Genomic DNA, 20525 nt, shown 5'->3' with positions numbered 1-20525 from the left:
AGCCACGATACTGGGTCGATGCGTTCTGAATGACCCTTGACCTCACCTTGAGTATTTTCTTTTGAATAATCATGGTTCCCTTTGTATATGTCAGCCAACCATACCATTTTGGTGCTTGTTTGTTGGTTTGATTCTTTGTTGGTCTTCTTCTCGCTTGTTTTGCAAACACGTCAGGCCATGCATCTCTCCTTTCGCTTCAAACAGAGTCAAATAAGCTGATTCACTTAAGAGAGTGCTTCCAATCACCTATGATTTCCTGCTTCCCTCTCCCATCTTTAGGGTTTTGATGTCCTCCTTAAGTTCTTCTTCTTTCTTCTCTGCCACACATGCTCTTCTTGCATTTCCAATAATGGTTTCTTCTTTCCATTCCATCTTGCTGCTTTTCTATTCAGGGGAGTTTTCTCAACCTTTCTTTTAGAAAAACTTTTGAACTGCTGAATTCTTTTAAGATTTGCCGGTCTGTAGAATTCTCTAGCTCTGCCGTTATTTGAAATGGTGTTCATGTGGCATAGGCTACCCTAGGTGGCAGCATTTGGCCATTCAGGTTATGGTCTGTGTCCTGGCACTCCTCCCTGTCCTGCAATATTGCTGCCGAGATATCAGCTGAAACCCCTCTGGAGGTTTCCTTGTGACTATGTTGTTTCCTCCAGGTGCATTTTAAATCACTCGGATATTCGTGAACTTTGTTGATTTGAATCATACAGCTGCTGGTAGGTCTATTGGGATTCCACCTCCTTTGGATGCTGTGTAATTCCTGAATTCGCATAGATGATTCTTTCTTGGCTTTCAGCAAGTTTCAGTCTGATTTTTCTACAGATAAATTTTCAGACATTTTTTGTTTCTTTATCTCTTGCTTTTCCATCTGGGACTCATGATTTCTATTCTTTCATGCCCTGTCTTAACCCAGGGTTCAACTGCAATGTTTTCATTTGTTTGCACTTGCTTTCCTATGTCTGCTTCTGACCGAGGTTTTTCTCTTCCCCTGTCTTCACAGTCATTCACGCGTCCCTCTGCATTATCTAGTCTGCTAAGGACTGAATTTTAGCCCTGATATTATCACAACCATTGAGTTTCCTGATATTTTTGGCTCGTGTTGAGACTTTCTCTTCCCCTTTTCTGGTATTCTGCCTTTTGTGATTCTGAGACACTGGTGTTCTTCAGTGTTTTCCTGACCTTCATTTTCAACACTTGTTCTGGATAGCGTTTTGCAGACTAGTTGTTTGAAAGCTTATCTTTTGCGCCTTCAATATCTTTGGAACTGAAAATGGTACTTCCTGTTTCTTTTACTGTTCTTCTTCATCTCTACCGGTCAGGTAATATCAGGTATCTAATGTAGACTTCTAGGGCTTTGTTAATTGAAAAATTTAGACTCTTGTCTCTACGCAATTCCATGGGATTTCTGTGAGGACAATTTCTCCTAGGCATTGATGCCATAACCTGTACCTGTGTGTGTTGTTTGGTATATCTCCAATTGCTGGTGTTGCATTAGTTGTGATGAACAACCCATTCTACTTCGATTAGCATAACTTCATTTTGATTATACTTATCTCACACTTCTGAAAGTGCACAGGACACTTCCTCTTGTGGAAATGAAGCTTCTAAAAGTTCTCAGCTCTGCATTCTTCTCTATGTCATTTTGGAGTGTTTCCAAAACAGCAAACTGAGAGTGCTCTTCTGCTTTTTATTGCCACGGGAATGTCCCAATGAAATCAGTTCTTTCCAGAGCTTCTCTGTCTACAGAAACACCAGTGGAAGCATATCTATGGATGTCACATATCAGGGCCTGCTGGAATGATCCCGCAGACCTTCCTTGTTGTCCTAGGTGCCGTACCGTGCCGGTGCCATCTAAAATGTAGCATCCGCTTTTGGGAGATAGTGCTGAAGGGAATGCTTCCTCTTCTCACGCTGTGGACTTGGACCACTCTTCCTTGTCCTCTCATCCTTGTGGCACGGGTGCACGAAGGCAACCACAGAGTTGTTGCGCATCCTGTGACTCAAACCAAACCATAATCCCAGCCCAGGTTATGAATGTAGCATATCCTAAGGCTTTTCATTCTGATTTCAAATTCAAGGCCCCCTGGATCCCTCAGACCAGATGCACGATATCTCTGATTCAGCCCCACACGTGCTCTATTGGCAAAATTCCCAATTGGTCCCTGGTCCTGCAGATGTACTGGGTGTGGCCATGGGACATATCGGTAATCGCAACCGCGCGACCAGTGTGGTTGATTTATTATTGGTACACAGTTCGGTTTGCTCTCTTGATTCGACCCACCACATCCCACAACGCACTCCAGATCCCTGAGACTCAGCGTGTGCCATCATCCGTAGCTCTATGCCTCACTGACCATTGCCTCTGCTACCTCAAATTTGGCAGCTGGGATCTTGGTCTCAGAATTAACTGTGGGGATATTTTGCGCTGGTTTCTTTGAGTTCTCTCAGCCAAGCATCTGCTGTGCACTCTTGTAAATCTCAGCACATCACCTTCAAACCCATGTCTCCTGTCCGCTTGGGAGTGTGCGTCCACGTTAAACAGAGTTTCACCCTTGTTGCTCCATCACCAGGGGTCCGAACCTGCACTGGTTTCCATTCCCTGCTTTGCATTCTCCTGCTTCCAGGTGTCCTGAGGCCTCATCCTGTCTTTGGGAGTAACAGACTTCTCTTCGGCCAGTGTCCTATGCTAAGGGCTGGGTGAGTGGATGTTTCCATTGCTCTGTACATGGGAGCGAGTGAGTGCAGGTTGCACTTCTTCTCTGCCAACTGGGCATCGATGAATCAACACTATCCAGATACATTTCACAGAAATGTGATATTTGCTTAGCTCTTGGTTTCTATACAGCCGTGGTGGGAGGGATTGTCCGAAGACAACTATTTTGACATTGTGTTGATATCCCATTTGCAGTCTTTAAGAAGTTTAACAGAACTCATTTACATGTTTTGGGAGTTATACGAAAATGGAGTTATTTTTTGAAACACACTCAATCGACCTAGAAGCCAGACTTGTCAATTTTGGTAACATTGTGTCAGCTCGACGGAAAAGCTAGATAGATAGAATGCAAACTAGCAGTCCAAACTGTTCAAGGGGTCATGTCAGCTCTTTAAGGTTGAAGCCTCCGAAACCAACAGGAACCATGAAATAACTTTTGGAAACATGGAATAACCCCCAACCTTGGATACACTTGTGCATGTGGTGCCCTGTATCCCAATGACACCTACTGGCCAATGTTGGCATTTCAAGGGGTAACATCCCTCTCTAGGAAAATACAAGAGGAAACAAACCAAATATATACATTTAGGTTTGAATCCAAAAGCACCTAGAGGCATTCTAGCTAGGAGAATCCTGCTGCAGTTATGCTAGTCTATTGAGAACCAGGTGTTTTTCTATCAGTGTTGAGAACGCTTAATCATCCGATCCTGTAGTTTAAAGCCATTTAACGCAACCAAGTCTGCACCCCCATGATATAGTGCCCCCGGGGGCTTGACTCAAGTGAAAGACGATCCACATAAGCTGTGTCTTTAATGTCATTGGCGACTTTTACAGTTCAGTTCACTTTCTGACTTGTACTATTTACCTTCACTGTCTTGAAAAACTGAAGCCTAATACAGATTCATGTTCAGTCAAAGATTCCCCTCACTTACCACACTCCCTTCACCCCAGGGAAGACATAAACACAACATTTGCTGAATCTAGCGGAAGGACATCGTTTCTAGGTGTGAGCTAAGTATTCAATTTTATCTATTTCAGCCGAGACTATTTGACCTTTAAGGTGTTCACTGTTGTTCACAGAGAGTGAAGCTGGAGGAACTCTGATTCTAGGAGGGGCTTGCTCTTCTCGTAATGGCTTCATTGCAGCTCAGGTACTGATCCTTCAAAATGGATGCCTGAGTGGAGGGGAGGCAAGGGCAAGTGCTCACTAGCTAGGCCCAAACCTGGGAAAAGGCTTACCTGGGCTTGTTGAATTTTGGTCTGAATGGCTTGGGAATGCCCCTTTGGGACGTGTGGATTCTCACGACCTCTTCCAAGAACAGGAGCGTTTTGATCATCTCTGCCATTTCTTCTCCTTCAGACGTCAGGGACCTTGGACCCGTTATTGGAGAAGAGAATTGAGGAACTTCCTCAAGTCCACGTTGGCACTCCGTATGTTTCTGCCTGTATCAGTGAGTTTCAATATGTCTCACGAATGTCTTTTGAGCCTGGTATCCTCTACAGCTGTCTCCACGCCAGTATTCTCCATTGTAGCAGAACATCTCTCATCCATGTGTTCGCATCTCTCCTCAATCCGTGCAGCCAGCTTATCGGCCAGCTTCTCTTCGTGTCTCCCCTAAAGTCGACTTCACCAGGACTGGGCAAGTCTGAAAGTACCTCGGAGCCTGACCAGTAAGCTGATGACAGGCAGATCTTCCACTGTCTGCCCTTTCAGGTTCTGGAAACTGACCTGTGACCTCAGGTCTTTGGGCAGCAGCAGTATCTCGAACTTACACAGCTTCCCGGACCAAACACCTAAGCCAAGCTCCACAGAGGGCGGCAGCCCCTCCATCACACTGATCCACCCACAGAACTCTGCCCGGTTACCTAGGATCCAACAGCCACAACAAGCCTCGCGGTACACACCAACATTCCACCTGGAATCCAACCGCTAACTGCCATCCCCAATGGCTGCTGCATCTTGTCAGTGTTGGGGGAGGGGCTGCATCCGACGAGAGGTTCCTAAGGTAAATGTGATTCTACCCACTAGCGTCCCATGGGCCTTTCTTCTTCCCTCTTTCCTTTTGTTCAGAGCTCTATGCACCGTACCAATGGAGGGAAGTGTGTCCCTTTTCAGTTGATGGTTTCACACGTCTTTAAACTTTCTAACAGTTCACAGTACACAGGGACCCACTAAAGGAGACTTATGTTCCTATAAGATCCGTACACCCGGAATACATATGCGTCGCCTGATTTCTGCTGAAACACCCACACTCTCAGGACATGGATCCATTGGATTCATGGGGGCTGAAATTCCAAGAAATGAAACCAACCCCAATGTGCACTTTGCTGTCGGTCTCTTTTGCACTTAGTACACTTTGGCAGAGCTACTTGCCTTTGTTATAGGCTTCTTACATTTCTTCTCTACGTAGCCTAGAATATGGCATTCCTTCATCCTGTTGGAAGACATACAAGTCTACATCACGGACTAGGAATCCATTTGATTCCAAATCGGCATTAGTGTTAGGTCACGATATGCTCTTATGAATCAAAACTTACGAATATGAATGCACGCTTCTGATTTCCGAATACAAGTGTGCTGAGTACATGCAAGCCACGATACTGGGTCGATGCGTTCTGAATGACCCTTGACCTCACCTTGAGTATTTTCTTTTGAATAATCATGGTTCCCTTTGTATATGTCAGCCAACCATACCATTTTGGTGCTTGTTTGTTGGTTTGATTCTTTGTTGGTCTTCTTCTCGCTTGTTTTGCAAACACGTCAGGCCATGCATCTCTCCTTTCGCTTCAAACAGAGTCAAATAAGCTGATTCACTTAAGAGAGTGCTTCCAATCACCTATGATTTCCTGCTTCCCTCTCCCATCTTTAGGGTTTTGATGTCCTCCTTAAGTTCTTCTTCTTTCTTCTCTGCCACACATGCTCTTCTTGCATTTCCAATAATGGTTTCTTCTTTCCATTCCATCTTGCTGCTTTTCTATTCAGGGGAGTTTTCTCAACCTTTCTTTTAGAAAAACTTTTGAACTGCTGAATTCTTTTAAGATTTGCCGGTCTGTAGAATTCTCTAGCTCTGCCGTTATTTGAAATGGTGTTCATGTGGCATAGGCTACCCTAGGTGGCAGCATTTGGCCATTCAGGATATGGTCTGTGTCCTGGCACTCCTCCCTGTCCTGCAATATTGCTGCCGAGATATCAGCTGAAACCCCTCTGGAGGTTTCCTTGTGACTATGTTGTTTCCTCCAGGTGCATTTTAAATCACTCGGATATTCGTGAACTTTGTTGATTTGAATCATACAGCTGCTGGTAGGTCTATTGGGATTCCACCTCCTTCGGATGCTGTGTAATTCCTGAATTCGCATAGATGATTCTTTCTTGGCTTTCAGCAAGTTTCAGTCTGATTTTTCTACAGATAAATTTTCAGACATTTTTTGTTTCTTTATCTCTTGCTTTTCCATCTGGGACTCATGATTTCTATTCTTTCATGCCCTGTCTTAACCCAGGGTTCAACTGCAATGTTTTCATTTGTTTGCACTTGCTTTCCTATGTCTGCTTCTGACCGAGGTTTTTCTCTTCCCCTGTCTTCACAGTCATTCACGCGTCCCTCTGCATTATCTAGTCTGCTAAGGACTGAATTTTAGCCCTGATATTATCACAACCATTGAGTTTCCTGATATTTTTGGCTCGTGTTGAGACTTTCTCTTCCCCTTTTCTGGTATTCTGCCTTTTGTGATTCTGAGACACTGGTGTTCTTCAGTGTTTTCCTGACCTTCATTTTCAACACTTGTTCTGGATAGCGTTTTGCAGACTAGTTGTTTGAAAGCTTATCTTTTGCGCCTTCAATATCTTTGGAACTGAAAATGGTACTTCCTGTTTCTTTTACTGTTCTTCTTCATCTCTACCGGTCAGGTAATATCAGGTATCTAATGTAGACTTCTAGGGCTTTGTTAATTGAAAAATTTAGACTCTTGTCTCTACGCAATTCCATGGGATTTCTGTGAGGACAATTTCTCCTAGGCATTGATGCCATAACCTGTACCTGTGTGTGTTGTTTGGTATATCTCCAATTGCTGGTGTTGCATTAGTTGTGATGAACAACCCATTCTACTTCGATTAGCATAACTTCATTTTGATTATACTTATCTCACACTTCTGAAAGTGCACAGGACACTTCCTCTTGTGGAAATGAAGCTTCTAAAAGTTCTCAGCTCTGCATTCTTCTCTATGTCATTTTGGAGTGTTTCCAAAACAGCAAACTGAGAGTGCTCTTCTGCTTTTTATTGCCACGGGAATGTCCCAATGAAATCAGTTCTTTCCAGAGCTTCTCTGTCTACAGAAACACCAGTGGAAGCATATCTATGGATGTCACATATCAGGGCCTGCTGGAATGATCCCGCAGACCTTCCTTGTTGTCCTAGGTGCCGTACCGTGCCGGTGCCATCCAAAATGTAGCATCCGCTTTTGGGAGATAGTGCTGAAGGGAATGCTTCCTCTTCTCACGCTGTGGACTTGGACCACTCTTCCTTGTCCTCTCATCCTTGTGGCACGGGTGCACGAAGGCAACCACAGAGTTGTTGCGCATCCTGTGACTCAAACCAAACCATAATCCCAGCCCAGGTTATGAATGTAGCATATCCTAAGGCTTTTCATTCTGATTTCAAATTCAAGGCCCCCTGGATCCCTCAGACCAGATGCACGATATCTCTGATTCAGCCCCACACGTGCTCTATTGGCAAAATTCCCAATTGGTCCCTGGTCCTGCAGATGTACTGGGTGTGGCCATGGGACATATCGGTAATCGCAACCGCGCGACCAGTGTGGTTGATTTATTATTGGTACACAGTTCGGTTTGCTCTCTTGATTCGACCCACCACATCCCACAACGCACTCCAGATCCCTGAGACTCAGCGTGTGCCATCATCCGTAGCTCTATGCCTCACTGACCATTGCCTCTGCTACCTCAAATTTGGCAGCTGGGATCTTGGTCTCAGAATTAACTGTGGGGATATTTTGCGCTGGTTTCTTTGAGTTCTCTCAGCCAAGCATCTGCTGTGCACTCTTGTAAATCTCAGCACATCACCTTCAAACCCATGTCTCCTGTCCGCTTGGGAGTGTGCGTCCACGTTAAACAGAGTTTCACCCTTGTTGCTCCATCACCAGGGGTCCGAACCTGCACTGGTTTCCATTCCCTGCTTTGCATTCTCCTGCTTCCAGGTGTCCTGAGGCCTCATCCTGTCTTTGGGAGTAACAGACCTCTCTTCGGCCAGTGTCCTATGCTAAGGGCTGGGTGAGTGGATGTTTCCATTGCTCTGTACATGGGAGCGAGTGAGTGCAGGTTGCACTTCTTCTCTGCCAACTGGGCATCGATGAATCAACACTATCCAGATACATTTCACAGAAATGTGATATTTGCTTAGCTCTTGGTTTCTATACAGCCGTGGTGGGAGGGATTGTCCGAAGACAACTATTTTGACATTGTGTTGATATCCCATTTGCAGTCTTTAAGAAGTTTAACAGAACTCATTTACATGTTTTGGGAGTTATACGAAAATGGAGTTATTTTTTGAAACACACTCAATCGACCTAGAAGCCAGACTTGTCAATTTTGGTAACATTGTGTCAGCTCGACGGAAAAGCTAGACAGATAGAATGCAAACTAGCAGTCCAAACTGTTCAAGGGGTCATGTCAGCTCTTTAAGGTTGAAGCCTCCGAAACCAACAGGAACCATGAAATAACTTTTGGAAACATGGAATAACCCCCAACCTTGGATACACTTGTGCATGTGGTGCCCTGTATCCCAATGACACCTACTGGCCAATGTTGGCATTTCAAGGGGTAACATCCCTCTCTAGGAAAATACAAGAGGAAACAAACCAAATATATACATTTAGGTTTGAATCCAAAAGCACCTAGAGGCATTCTAGCTAGGAGAATCCTGCTGCAGTTATGCTAGTCTATTGAGAACCAGGTGTTTTTCTATCAGTGTTGAGAACGCTTAATCATCCGATCCTGTAGTTTAAAGCCATTTAACGCAACCAAGTCTGCACCCCCATGATATAGTGCCCCCGGGGGCTTGACTCAAGTGAAAGACGATCCACATAAGCTGTGTCTTTAATGTCATTGGCGACTTTTACAGTTCAGTTCACTTTCTGACTTGTACTATTTACCTTCACTGTCTTGAAAAACTGAAGCCTAATACAGATTCATGTTCAGTCAAAGATTCCCCTCACTTACCACACTCCCTTCACCCCAGGGAAGACATAAACACAACATTTGCTGAATCTAGCGGAAGGACATCGTTTCTAGGTGTGAGCTAAGTATTCAATTTTATCTATTTCAGCCGAGACTATTTGACCTTTAAGGTGTTCACTGTTGTTCACAGAGAGTGAAGCTGGAGGAACTCTGATTCTAGGAGGGGCTTGCTCTTCTCGTAATGGCTTCATTGCAGCTCAGGTACTGATCCTTCAAAATGGATGCCTGAGTGGAGGGGAGGCAAGGGCAAGTGCTCACTAGCTAGGCCCAAACCTGGGAAAAGGCTTACCTGGGCTTGTTGAATTTTGGTCTGAATGGCTTGGGAATGCCCCTTGGGACGTGTGGATTCTCACGACCTCTTCCAAGAACAGGAGCGTTTTGATCATCTCTGCCATTTCTTCTCCTTCAGACGTCAGGGACCTTGGACCCGTTATTGGAGAAGAGAATTGAGGAACTTCCTCAAGTCCACGTTGGCACTCCGTATGTTTCTGCCTGTATCAGTGAGTTTCAATATGTCTCATGAATGTCTTTTGAGCCTGGTATCCTCTACAGCTGTCTCCACGCCAGTATTCTCCATTGTAGCAGAACATCTCTCATCCATGTGTTCGCATCTCTCCTCAATCCGTGCAGCCAGCTTATCGGCCAGCTTCTCTTCGTGTCTCCCCTAAAGTCGACTTCACCAGGACTGGGCAAGTCTGAAAGTACCTCGGAGCCTGACCAGTAAGCTGATGACAGGCAGATCTTCCACTGTCTGCCCTTTCAGGTTCTGGAAACTGACCTGTGACCTCAGGTCTTTGGGCAGCAGCAGTATCTCGAACTTACACAGCTTCCCGGACCAAACACCTAAGCCAAGCTCCACAGAGGGCGGCAGCCCCTCCATCACACTGATCCACCCACAGAACTCTGCCCGGTTACCTAGGATCCAACAGCCACAACAAGCCTCGCGGTAAACACCAACATTCCACCTGGAATCCAACCGCTAACTGCCATCCCCAATGGCTGCTGCATCTTGTCAGTGTTGGGGGAGGGGCTGCATCCGACGAGAGGTTCCTAAGGTAAATGTGATTCTACCCACTAGCGTCCCATGGGCCTTTCTTCTTCCCTCTTTCCTTTTGTTCAGAGCTCTATGCACCGTACCAATGGAGGGAAGTGTGTCCCTTTTCAGTTGATGGTTTCACACGTCTTTAAACTTTCTAACAGTTCACAGTACACAGGGACCCACTAAAGGAGACTTATGTTCCTATAAGATCCGTACACCCGGAATACATATGCGTCGCCTGATTTCTGCTGAAACACCCACACTCTCAGGACATGGATCCATTGGATTCATGGGGGCTGAAATTCCAAGAAATGAAACCAACCCCAATGTGCACTTTGCTGTCGGTCTCTTTTGCACTTAGTACACTTTGGCAGAGCTACTTGCCTTTGTTATAGGCTTCTTACATTTCTTCTCTACGTAGCCTAGAATATGGCATTCCTTCATCCTGTTGGAAGACATACAAGTCTACATCACGGACTAGGAATCCATTTGATTCCAAATCGGCATTAGTGTTAGGTCACGATATGCTCTTATGAATCAAAACTTACGAATATGAATGCACGCTTCTGATTTCCGAATACAAGTGTGCTGAGTACATGCAAGCCACGATACTGGGTCGATGCGTTCTGAATGACCCTTGACCTCACCTTGAGTATTTTCTTTTGAATAATCATGGTTCCCTTTGTATATGTCAGCCAACCATACCATTTTGGTGCTTGTTTGTTGGTTTGATTCTTTGTTGGTCTTCTTCTCGCTTGTTTTGCAAACACATCAGGCCATGCATCTCTCCTTTCGCTTCAAACAGAGTCAAATAAGCTGATTCACTTAAGAGAGTGCTTCCAATCACCTATGGTTTCCTGCTTCCCTCTCCCATCTTTAGGGTTTTGATGTCCTCCTTAAGTTCTTCTTCTTTCTTCTCTGCCACACATGCTCTTCTTGCATTTCCAATAATGGTTTCTTCTTTCCATTCCATCTTGCTGCTTTTCTATTCAGGGGAGTTTTCTCAACCTTTCTTTTAGAAAAACTTTTGAACTGCTGAATTCTTTTAAGATTTGCCGGTCTGTAGAATTCTCTAGCTCTGCCGTTATTTGAAATGGTGTTCATGTGGCATAGGCTACCCTAGGTGGCAGCATTTGGCCATTCAGGATATGGTCTGTGTCCTGGCACTCCTCCCTGTCCTGCAATATTGCTGCCGAGATATCAGCTGAAACCCCTCTGGAGGTTTCCTTGTGACTATGTTGTTTCCTCCAGGTGCATTTTAAATCACTCGGATATTCGTGAACTTTGTTGATTTGAATCATACAGCTGCTGGTAGGTCTATTGGGATTCCACCTCCTTCGGATGCTGTGTAATTCCTGAATTCGCATAGATGATTCTTTCTTGGCTTTCAGCAAGTTTCAGTCTGATTTTTCTACAGATAAATTTTCAGATATTTTTTGTTTCTTTATCTCTTGCTTTTCCATCTGGGACTCATGATTTCTATTCTTTCATGCCCTGTCTTAACCCAGGGTTCAACTGCAATGTTTTCATTTGTTTGCACTTGCTTTCCTATGTCTGCTTCTGACCGAGGTTTTTCTCTTCCCCTGTCTTCACAGTCATTCACGCGTCCCTCTGCATTATCTAGTCTGCTAAGGACTGAATTTTAGCCCTGATATTATCACAACCATTGAGTTTCCTGATATTTTTGGCTCGTGTTGAGACTTTCTCTTCCCCTTTTCTGGTATTCTGCCTTTTGTGATTCTGAGACACTGGTGTTCTTCAGTGTTTTCCTGACCTTCATTTTCAACACTTGTTCTGGATAGCGTTTTGCAGACTAGTTGTTTGAAAGCTTATCTTTTGCGCCTTCAATATCTTTGGAACTGAAAATGGTACTTCCTGTTTCTTTTACTGTTCTTCTTCATCTCTACCGGTCAGGTAATATCAGGTATCTAATGTAGACTTCTAGGGCTTTGTTAATTGAAAAATTTAGACTCTTGTCTCTACGCAATTCCATGGGATTTCTGTGAGGACAATTTCTCCTAGGCATTGATGCCATAACCTGTACCTGTGTGTGTTGTTTGGTATATCTCCAATTGCTGGTGTTGCATTAGTTGTGATGAACAACCCATTCTACTTCGATTAGCATAACTTCATTTTGATTATACTTATCTCACACTTCTGAAAGTGCACAGGACACTTCCTCTTGTGGAAATGAAGCTTCTAAAAGTTCTCAGCTCTGCATTCTTCTCTATGTCATTTTGGAGTGTTTCCAAAACAGCAAACTGAGAGTGCTCTTCTGCTTTTTATTGCCACGGGAATGTCCCAATGAAATCAGTTCTTTCCAGAGCTTCTCTGTCTACAGAAACACCAGTGGAAGCATATCTATGGATGTCACATATCAGGGCCTGCTGGAATGATCCCGCAGACCTTCCTTGTTGTCCTAGGTGCCGTACAGTGCCGGTGCCATCCAAAATGTAGCATCCGCTTTTGGGAGATAGTGCTGAAGGGAATGCTTCCTCTTCTCACGCTGTGGACTTGGACCACTCTTCCTTGTCCTCTCATCCTTGTGGCACGGGTGCACGAAGGCAACCACAGAGTTGTTGCGCATCCTGTGACTCAAACCAAACCATAATCCCAGCCCAGGTTATGAATGTAGCATATCCTAAGGCTTTTCATTCTGATTTCAAATTCAAGGCCCCCTGGATCCCTCAGACCAGATGCACGATATCTCTGATTCAGCCCCACACGTGCTCTATTGGCAAAATTCCCAATTGGTCCCTGGTCCTGCAGATGTACTGGGTGTGGCCATGGGACATATCGGTAATCGCAACCGCGCGACCAGTGTGGTTGATTTATTATTGGTACACAGTTCGGTTTGCTCTCTTGATTCGACCCACCACATCCCACAACGCACTCCAGATCCCTGAGACTCAGCGTGTGCCATCATCCGTAGCTCTATGCCTCACTGACCATTGCCTCTGCTACCTCAAATTTGGCAGCTGGGATCTTGGTCTCAGAATTAACTGTGGGGATATTTTGCGCTGGTTTCTTTGAGTTCTCTCAGCCAAGCATCTGCTGTGCACTCTTGTAAATCTCAGCACATCACCTTCAAACCCATGTCTCCTGTACGCTTGGGAGTGTGCGTCCACGTTAAACAGAGTTTCACCCTTGTTGCTCCATCACCAGGGGTCCGAACCTGCACTGGTTTCCATTCCCTGCTTTGCATTCTCCTGCTTCCAGGTGTCCTGAGGCCTCATCCTGTCTTTGGGAGTAACAGACCTCTCTTCGGCCAGTGTCCTATGCTAAGGGCTGGGTTAGTGGATGTTTCCATTGCTCTGTACATGGGAGCGAGTGAGTGCAGGTTGCACTTCTTCTCTGCCAACTGGGCATCGATGAATCAACACTATCCAGATACATTTCACAGAAATGTGATATTTGCTTTGCTCTTGGTTTCTATACAGCCGTGGTGGGAGGGATTGTCCGAAGACAACTATTTTGACATTGTGTTGATATCCCATTTGCAGTCTTTAAGAAGTTGAACAGAACTCATTTACATGTTTTGGGAGTTATACGAAAATGGAGTTATTTTTTGAAACACACTCAATCGACCTAGAAGCCAGACTTGTCAATTTTGGTAACATTGTGTCAGCTCGACGGAAAAGCTAGACAGATAGAATGCAAACTAGCAGTCCAAACTGTTCAAGGGGTCATGTCAGCTCTTTAAGGTTGAAGCCTCCGAAACCAACAGGAACCATGAAATAACTTTTGGAAACATGGAATAACCCCCAACCTTGGATACACTTGTGCATGTGGTGCCCTGTATCCCAATGACACCTACTGGCCAATGTTGGCATTTCAAGGGGTAACATCCCTCTCTAGGAAAATACAAGAGGAAACAAACCAAATATATACATTTAGGTTTGAATCCAAAAGCACCTAGAGGCATTCTAGCTAGGAGAATCCTGCTGCAGTTATGCTAGTCTATTGAGAACCAGGTGTTTTTCTATCAGTGTTGAGAATGCTTAATCATCCGATCCTGTAGTTTAAAGCCATTTAACGCAACCAAGTCTGCACCCCCATGATATAGTGCCCCCGGGGGCTTGACTCAAGTGAAAGACGACCCACATAAGCTGTGTCTTTAATGTCATTGGCGACTTTTACAGTTCAGTTCACTTTCTGACTTGTACTATTTACCTTCACTGTCTTGAAAAACTGAAGCCTAATACAGATTCATGTTCAGTCAAAGATTCCCCTCACTTACCACACTCCCTTCACCCCAGGGAAGACATAAACACAACATTTGCTGAATCTAGCGGAAGGACATCGTTTCTAGGTGTGAGCTAAGTATTCAATTTTATCTATTTCAGCCGAGACTATTTGACCTTTAAGGTGTTCACTGTTGTTCACAGAGAGTGAAGCTGGAGGAACTCTGATTCTAGGAGGGGCTTGCTCTTCTCGTAATGGCTTCATTGCAGCTCAGGTACTGATCCTTCAAAATGGATGCCTGAGTGGAGGGGAGGCAAGGGCAAGTGCTCACTAGCTAGGCCCAAACCTGGGAAAAGGCTTACCTGGGCTTGTTGAATTTTGGTCTGAATGGCTTGGGAATGCCCCTTGGGACGTGTGGATTCTCACGACCTCTTCCAAGAACAGGAGCGTTTTGATCATCTCTGCCATTTCTTCTCCTTCAGACGTCAGGGACCTTGGACCCGTTATTGGAGAAGAGAATTGAGGAACTTCCTCAAGTCCACGTTGGCACTCCGTATGTTTCTGCCTGTATCAGTGAGTTTCAATATGTCTCATGAATGTCTTTTGAGCCTGGTATCCTCTACAGCTGTCTCCACGCCAGTATTCTCCATTGTAGCAGAACATCTCTCATCCATGTGTTCGCATCTCTCCTCAATCCGTGCAGCCAGCTTATCGGCCAGCTTCTCTTCGTGTCTCCCCTAAAGTCGACTTCACCAGGACTGGGCAAGTCTGAAAGTACCTCGGAGCCTGACCAGTAAGCTGATGACAGGCAGATCTTCCACTGTCTGCCCTTTCAGGTTCTGGAAACTGACCTGTGACCTCAGGTCTTTGGGCAGCAGCAGTATCTCGAACTTACACAGCTTCCCGGACCAAACACCTAAGCCAAGCTCCACAGAGGGCGGCAGCCCCTCCATCACACTGATCCACCCACAGAACTCTGCCCGGTTACCTAGGATCCAACAGCCACAACAAGCCTCGCGGTAAACACCAACATTCCACCTGGAATCCAACCGCTAACTGCCATCCCCAATGGCTGCTGCATCTTGTCAGTGTTGGGGGAGGGGCTGCATCCGACGAGAGGTTCCTAAGGTAAATGTGATTCTACCCACTAGCGTCCCATGGGCCTTTCTTCTTCCCTCTTTCCTTTTGTTCAGAGCTCTATGCACCGTACCAATGGAGGGAAGTGTGTCCCTTTTCAGTTGATGGTTTCACACGTCTTTAAACTTTCTAACAGTTCACAGTACACAGGGACCCACTAAAGGAGACTTATGTTCCTATAAGATCCATACACCCGGAATACATATGCGTCGCCTGATTTCTGCTGAAACACCCACACTCTCAGGACATGGATCCATTGGATTCATGGGGGCTGAAATTCCAAGAAATGAAACCAACCCCAATGTGCACTTTGCTGTCGGTCTCTTTTGCACTTAGTACACTTTGGCAGAGCTACTTGCCTTTGTTATAGGCTTCTTACATTTCTTCTCTACGTAGCCTAGAATATGGCATTCCTTCATCCTGTTGGAAGACATACAAGTCTACATCACGGACTAGGAATCCATTTGATTCCAAATCGGCATTAGTGTTAGGTCACGATATGCTCTTATGAATCAAAACTTACGAATATGAATGCACGCTTCTGATTTCCGAATACAAGTGTGCTGAGTACATGCAAGCCACGATACTGGGTCGATGCGTTCTGAATGACCCTTGACCTCACCTTGAGTATTTTCTTTTGAATAATCATGGTTCCCTTTGTATATGTCAGCCAACCATACCATTTTGGTGCTTGTTTGTTGGTTTGATTCTTTGTTGGTCTTCTTCTCGCTTGTTTTGCAAACACGTCAGGCCATGCATCTCTCCTTTCGCTTCAAACAGAGTCAAAAAAGCTGATTCACTTAAGAGAGTGCTTCCAATCACCTATGGTTTCCTGCTTCCCTCTCCCATCTTTAGGGTTTTGATGTCCTCCTTAAGTTCTTCTTCTTTCTTCTCTGCCACACATGCTCTTCTTGCATTTCCAATAATGGTTTCTTCTTTCCATTCCATCTTGCTGCTTTTCTATTCAGGGGAGTTTTCTCAACCTTTCTTTTAGAAAAACTTTTGAACTGCTGAATTCTTTTAAGATTTGCCGGTCTGTAGAATTCTCTAGCTCTGCCGTTATTTGAAATGGTGTTCATGTGGCATAGGCTACCCTAGGTGGCAGCATTTGGCCATTCAGGATATGGTCTGTGTCCTGGCACTCCTCCCTGTCCTGCAATATTGCTGCCGAGATATCAGCTGAAACCCCTCTGGAGGTTTCCTTGTGACTATGTTGTTTCCTCCAGGTGCATTTTAAATCACTCGGATATTCGTGAACTTTGTTGATTTGAATCATACAGCTGCTGGTAGGTCTATTGGGATTCCACCTCCTTCGGATGCTGTGTAATTCCTGAATTCGCATAGATGATTCTTTCTTGGCTTTCAGCAAGTTTCAGTCTGATTTTTCTACAGATAAATTTTCAGACATTTTTTGTTTCTTTATCTCTTGCTTTTCCATCTGGGACTCATGATTTCTATTCTTTCATGCCCTGTCTTAACCCAGGGTTCAACTGCAATGTTTTCATTTGTTTGCACTTGCTTTCCTATGTCTGCTTCTGACCGAGGTTTTTCTCTTCCCCTGTCTTCACAGTCATTCACGCGTCCCTCTGCATTATCTAGTCTGCTAAGGACTGAATTTTAGCCCTGATATTATCACAACCATTGAGTTTCCTGATATTTTTGGCTCGTGTTGAGACTTTCTCTTCCCCTTTTCTGGTATTCTGCCTTTTGTGATTCTGAGACACTGGTGTTCTTCAGTGTTTTCCTGACCTTCATTTTCAACACTTGTTCTGGATAGCGTTTTGCAGACTAGTTGTTTGAAAGCTTATCTTTTGCGCCTTCAATATCTTTGGAACTGAAAATGGTACTTCCTGTTTCTTTTACTGTTCTTCTTCATCTCTACCGGTCAGGTAATATCAGGTATCTAATGTAGACTTCTAGGGCTTTGTTAATTGAAAAATTTAGACTCTTGTCTCTACGCAATTCCATGGGATTTCTGTGAGGACAATTTCTCCTAGGCATTGATGCCATAACCTGTACCTGTGTGTGTTGTTTGGTATATCTCCAATTGCTGGTGTTGCATTAGTTGTGATGAACAACCCATTCTACTTCGATTAGCATAACTTCATTTTGATTATACTTATCTCACACTTCTGAAAGTGCACAGGACACTTCCTCTTGTGGAAATGAAGCTTCTAAAAGTTCTCAGCTCTGCATTCTTCTCTATGTCATTTTGGAGTGTTTCCAAAACAGCAAACTGAGAGTGCTCTTCTGCTTTTTATTGCCACGGGAATGTCCCAATGAAATCAGTTCTTTCCAGAGCTTCTCTGTCTACAGAAACACCAGTGGAAGCATATCTATGGATGTCACATATCAGGGCCTGCTGGAATGATCCCGCAGACCTTCCTTGTTGTCCTAGGTGCCGTACAGTGCCGGTGCCATCCAAAATGTAGCATCCGCTTTTGGGAGATAGTGCTGAAGGGAATGCTTCCTCTTCTCACGCTGTGGACTTGGACCACTCTTCCTTGTCCTCTCATCCTTGTGGCACGGGTGCACGAAGGCAACCACAGAGTTGTTGCGCATCCTGTGACTCAAACCAAACCATAATCCCAGCCCAGGTTATGAATGTAGCATATCCTAAGGCTTTTCATTCTGATTTCAAATTCAAGGCCCCCTGGATCCCTCAGACCAGATGCACGATATCTCTGATTCAGCCCCACACGTGCTCTATTGGCAAAATTCCCAATTGGTCCCTGGTCCTGCAGATGTACTGGGTGTGGCCATGGGACATATCGGTAATCGCAACCGCGCGACCAGTGTGGTTGATTTATTATTGGTACACAGTTCGGTTTGCTCTCTTGATTCGACCCACCACATCCCACAACGCACTCCAGATCCCTGAGACTCAGCGTGTGCCATCATCCGTAGCTCTATGCCTCACTGACCATTGCCTCTGCTACCTCAAATTTGGCAGCTGGGATCTTGGTCTCAGAATTAACTGTGGGGATATTTTGCGCTGGTTTCTTTGAGTTCTCTCAGCCAAGCATCTGCTGTGCACTCTTGTAAATCTCAGCACATCACCTTCAAACCCATGTCTCCTGTCCGCTTGGGAGTGTGCGTCCACATTAAACAGAGTTCCACCCTTGTTGCTCCATCACCAGGGGTCCGAACCTGCACTGGTTTCCATTCCCTGCTTTGCATTCTCCTGCTTCCAGGTGTCCTGAGGCCTCATCCTGTCTTTGGGAGTAACAGACCTCTCTTCGGCCAGTGTCCTATGCTAAGGGCTGGGTGAGTGGATGTTTCCATTGCTCTGTACATGGGAGCGAGTGAGTGCAGGTTGCACTTCTTCTCTGCCAACTGGGCATCGATGAATCAACACTATCCAGATACATTTCACAGAAATGTGATATTTGCTTAGCTCTTGGTTTCTATACAGCCGTGGTGGGAGGGATTGTCCGAAGACAACTATTTTGACATTGTGTTGATATCCCATTTGCAGTCTTTAAGAAGTTTAACAGAACTCATTTACATGTTTTGGGAGTTATACGAAAATGGAGTTATTTTTTGAAACACACTCAATCGACCTAGAAGCCAGACTTGTCAATTTTGGTAACATTGTGTCAGCTCGACGGAAAAGCTAGACAGATAGAATGCAAACTAGCAGTCCAAACTGTTCAAGGGGTCATGTCAGCTCTTTAAGGTTGAAGCCTCCGAAACCAACAGGAACCATGAAATAACTTTTGGAAACATGGAATAACCCCCAACCTTGGATACACTTGTGCATGTGGTGCCCTGTATCCCAATGACACCTACTGGCCAATGTTGGCATTTCAAGGGGTAACATCCCTCTCTAGGAAAATACAAGAGGAAACAAACCAAATATATACATTTAGGTTTGAATCCAAAAGCACCTAGAGGCATTCTAGCTAGGAGAATCCTGCTGCAGTTATGCTAGTCTATTGAGAACCAGGTGTTTTTCTATCAGTGTTGAGAACGCTTAATCATCCGATCCTGTAGTTTAAAGCCATTTAACGCAACCAAGTCTGCACCCCCATGATATAGTGCCCCCGGGGGCTTGACTCAAGTGAAAGACGATCCACATAAGCTGTGTCTTTAATGTCATTGGCGACTTTTACAGTTCAGTTCACTTTCTGACTTGTACTATTTACCTTCACTGTCTTGAAAAACTGAAGCCTAATACAGGTTCATGTTCAGTCAAAGATTCCCCTCACTTACCACACTCCCTTCACCCCAGGGAAGACATAAACACAACATTTGCTGAATCTAGCGGAAGGACATCGTTTCTAGGTGTGAGCTAAGTATTCAATTTTATCTATTTCAGCCGAGACTATTTGACCTTTAAGGTGTTCACTGTTGTTCACAGAGAGTGAAGCTGGAGGAACTCTGATTCTAGGAGGGGCTTGCTCTTCTCGTAATGGCTTCATTGCAGCTCAGGTACTGATCCTTCAAAATGGATGCCTGAGTGGAGGGGAGGCAAGGGCAAGTGCTCACTAGCTAGGCCCAAACCTGGGAAAAGGCTTACCTGGGCTTGTTGAATTTTGGTCTGAATGGCTTGGGAATGCCCCTTGGGACGTGTGGATTCTCACGACCTCTTCCAAGAACAGGAGCGTTTTGATCATCTCTGCCATTTCTTCTCCTTCAGACGTCAGGGACCTTGGACCCGTTATTGGAGAAGAGAATTGAGGAACTTCCTCAAGTCCACGTTGGCACTCCGTATGTTTCTGCCTGTATCAGTGAGTTTCAATATGTCTCATGAATGTCTTTTGAGCCTGGTATCCTCTACAGCTGTCTCCACGCCAGTATTCTCCATTGTAGCAGAACATCTCTCATCCATGTGTTCGCATCTCTCCTCAATCCGTGCAGCCAGCTTATCGGCCAGCTTCTCTTCGTGTCTCCCCTAAAGTCGACTTCACCAGGACTGGGCAAGTCTGAAAGTACCTCGGAGCCTGACCAGTAAGCTGATGACAGGCAGATCTTCCACTGTCTGCCCTTTCAGGTTCTGGAAACTGACCTGTGACCTCAGGTCTTTGGGCAGCAGCAGTATCTCGAACTTACACAGCTTCCCGGACCAAACACCTAAGCCAAGCTCCACAGAGGGCGGCAGCCCCTCCATCACACTGATCCACCCACAGAACTCTGCCCGGTTACCTAGGATCCAACAGCCACAACAAGCCTCGCGGTACACACCAACATTCCACCTGGAATCCAA

The 20525-nt window shown here is 45.1% G+C and overlaps 2 long non-coding RNA genes across 2 annotated transcripts; both read left to right on the top strand.

Annotated features, from left to right (window-relative positions):
- The first annotated feature begins 9828 nt into the window (after window positions 1–9828).
- LOC140693865 (uncharacterized) lies at window positions 9829–14778 on the top strand. The gene is made up of 3 exons (XR_012069568.1): window positions 9829–10010; window positions 14383–14453; window positions 14662–14778. It is a non-coding gene; the product is annotated as an uncharacterized lncRNA (long non-coding RNA).
- A 356-nt stretch (window positions 14779–15134) lies between these two features.
- LOC140693866 (uncharacterized) lies at window positions 15135–20054 on the top strand. The gene is made up of 3 exons (XR_012069569.1): window positions 15135–15307; window positions 19680–19750; window positions 19959–20054. It is a non-coding gene; the product is annotated as an uncharacterized lncRNA (long non-coding RNA).
- Window positions 20055–20525: the final 471 nt, after the last annotated feature.

Source organism: Vicugna pacos, unplaced genomic scaffold, assembly GCF_048564905.1.
Source record: "Vicugna pacos unplaced genomic scaffold, VicPac4 scaffold_20, whole genome shotgun sequence".
NCBI lineage: Eukaryota > Metazoa > Chordata > Mammalia > Artiodactyla > Camelidae > Vicugna > Vicugna pacos.
Note: the sequence above shows the minus strand (reverse complement) of the source record. Positions and strands in the feature narration are given on the sequence as shown.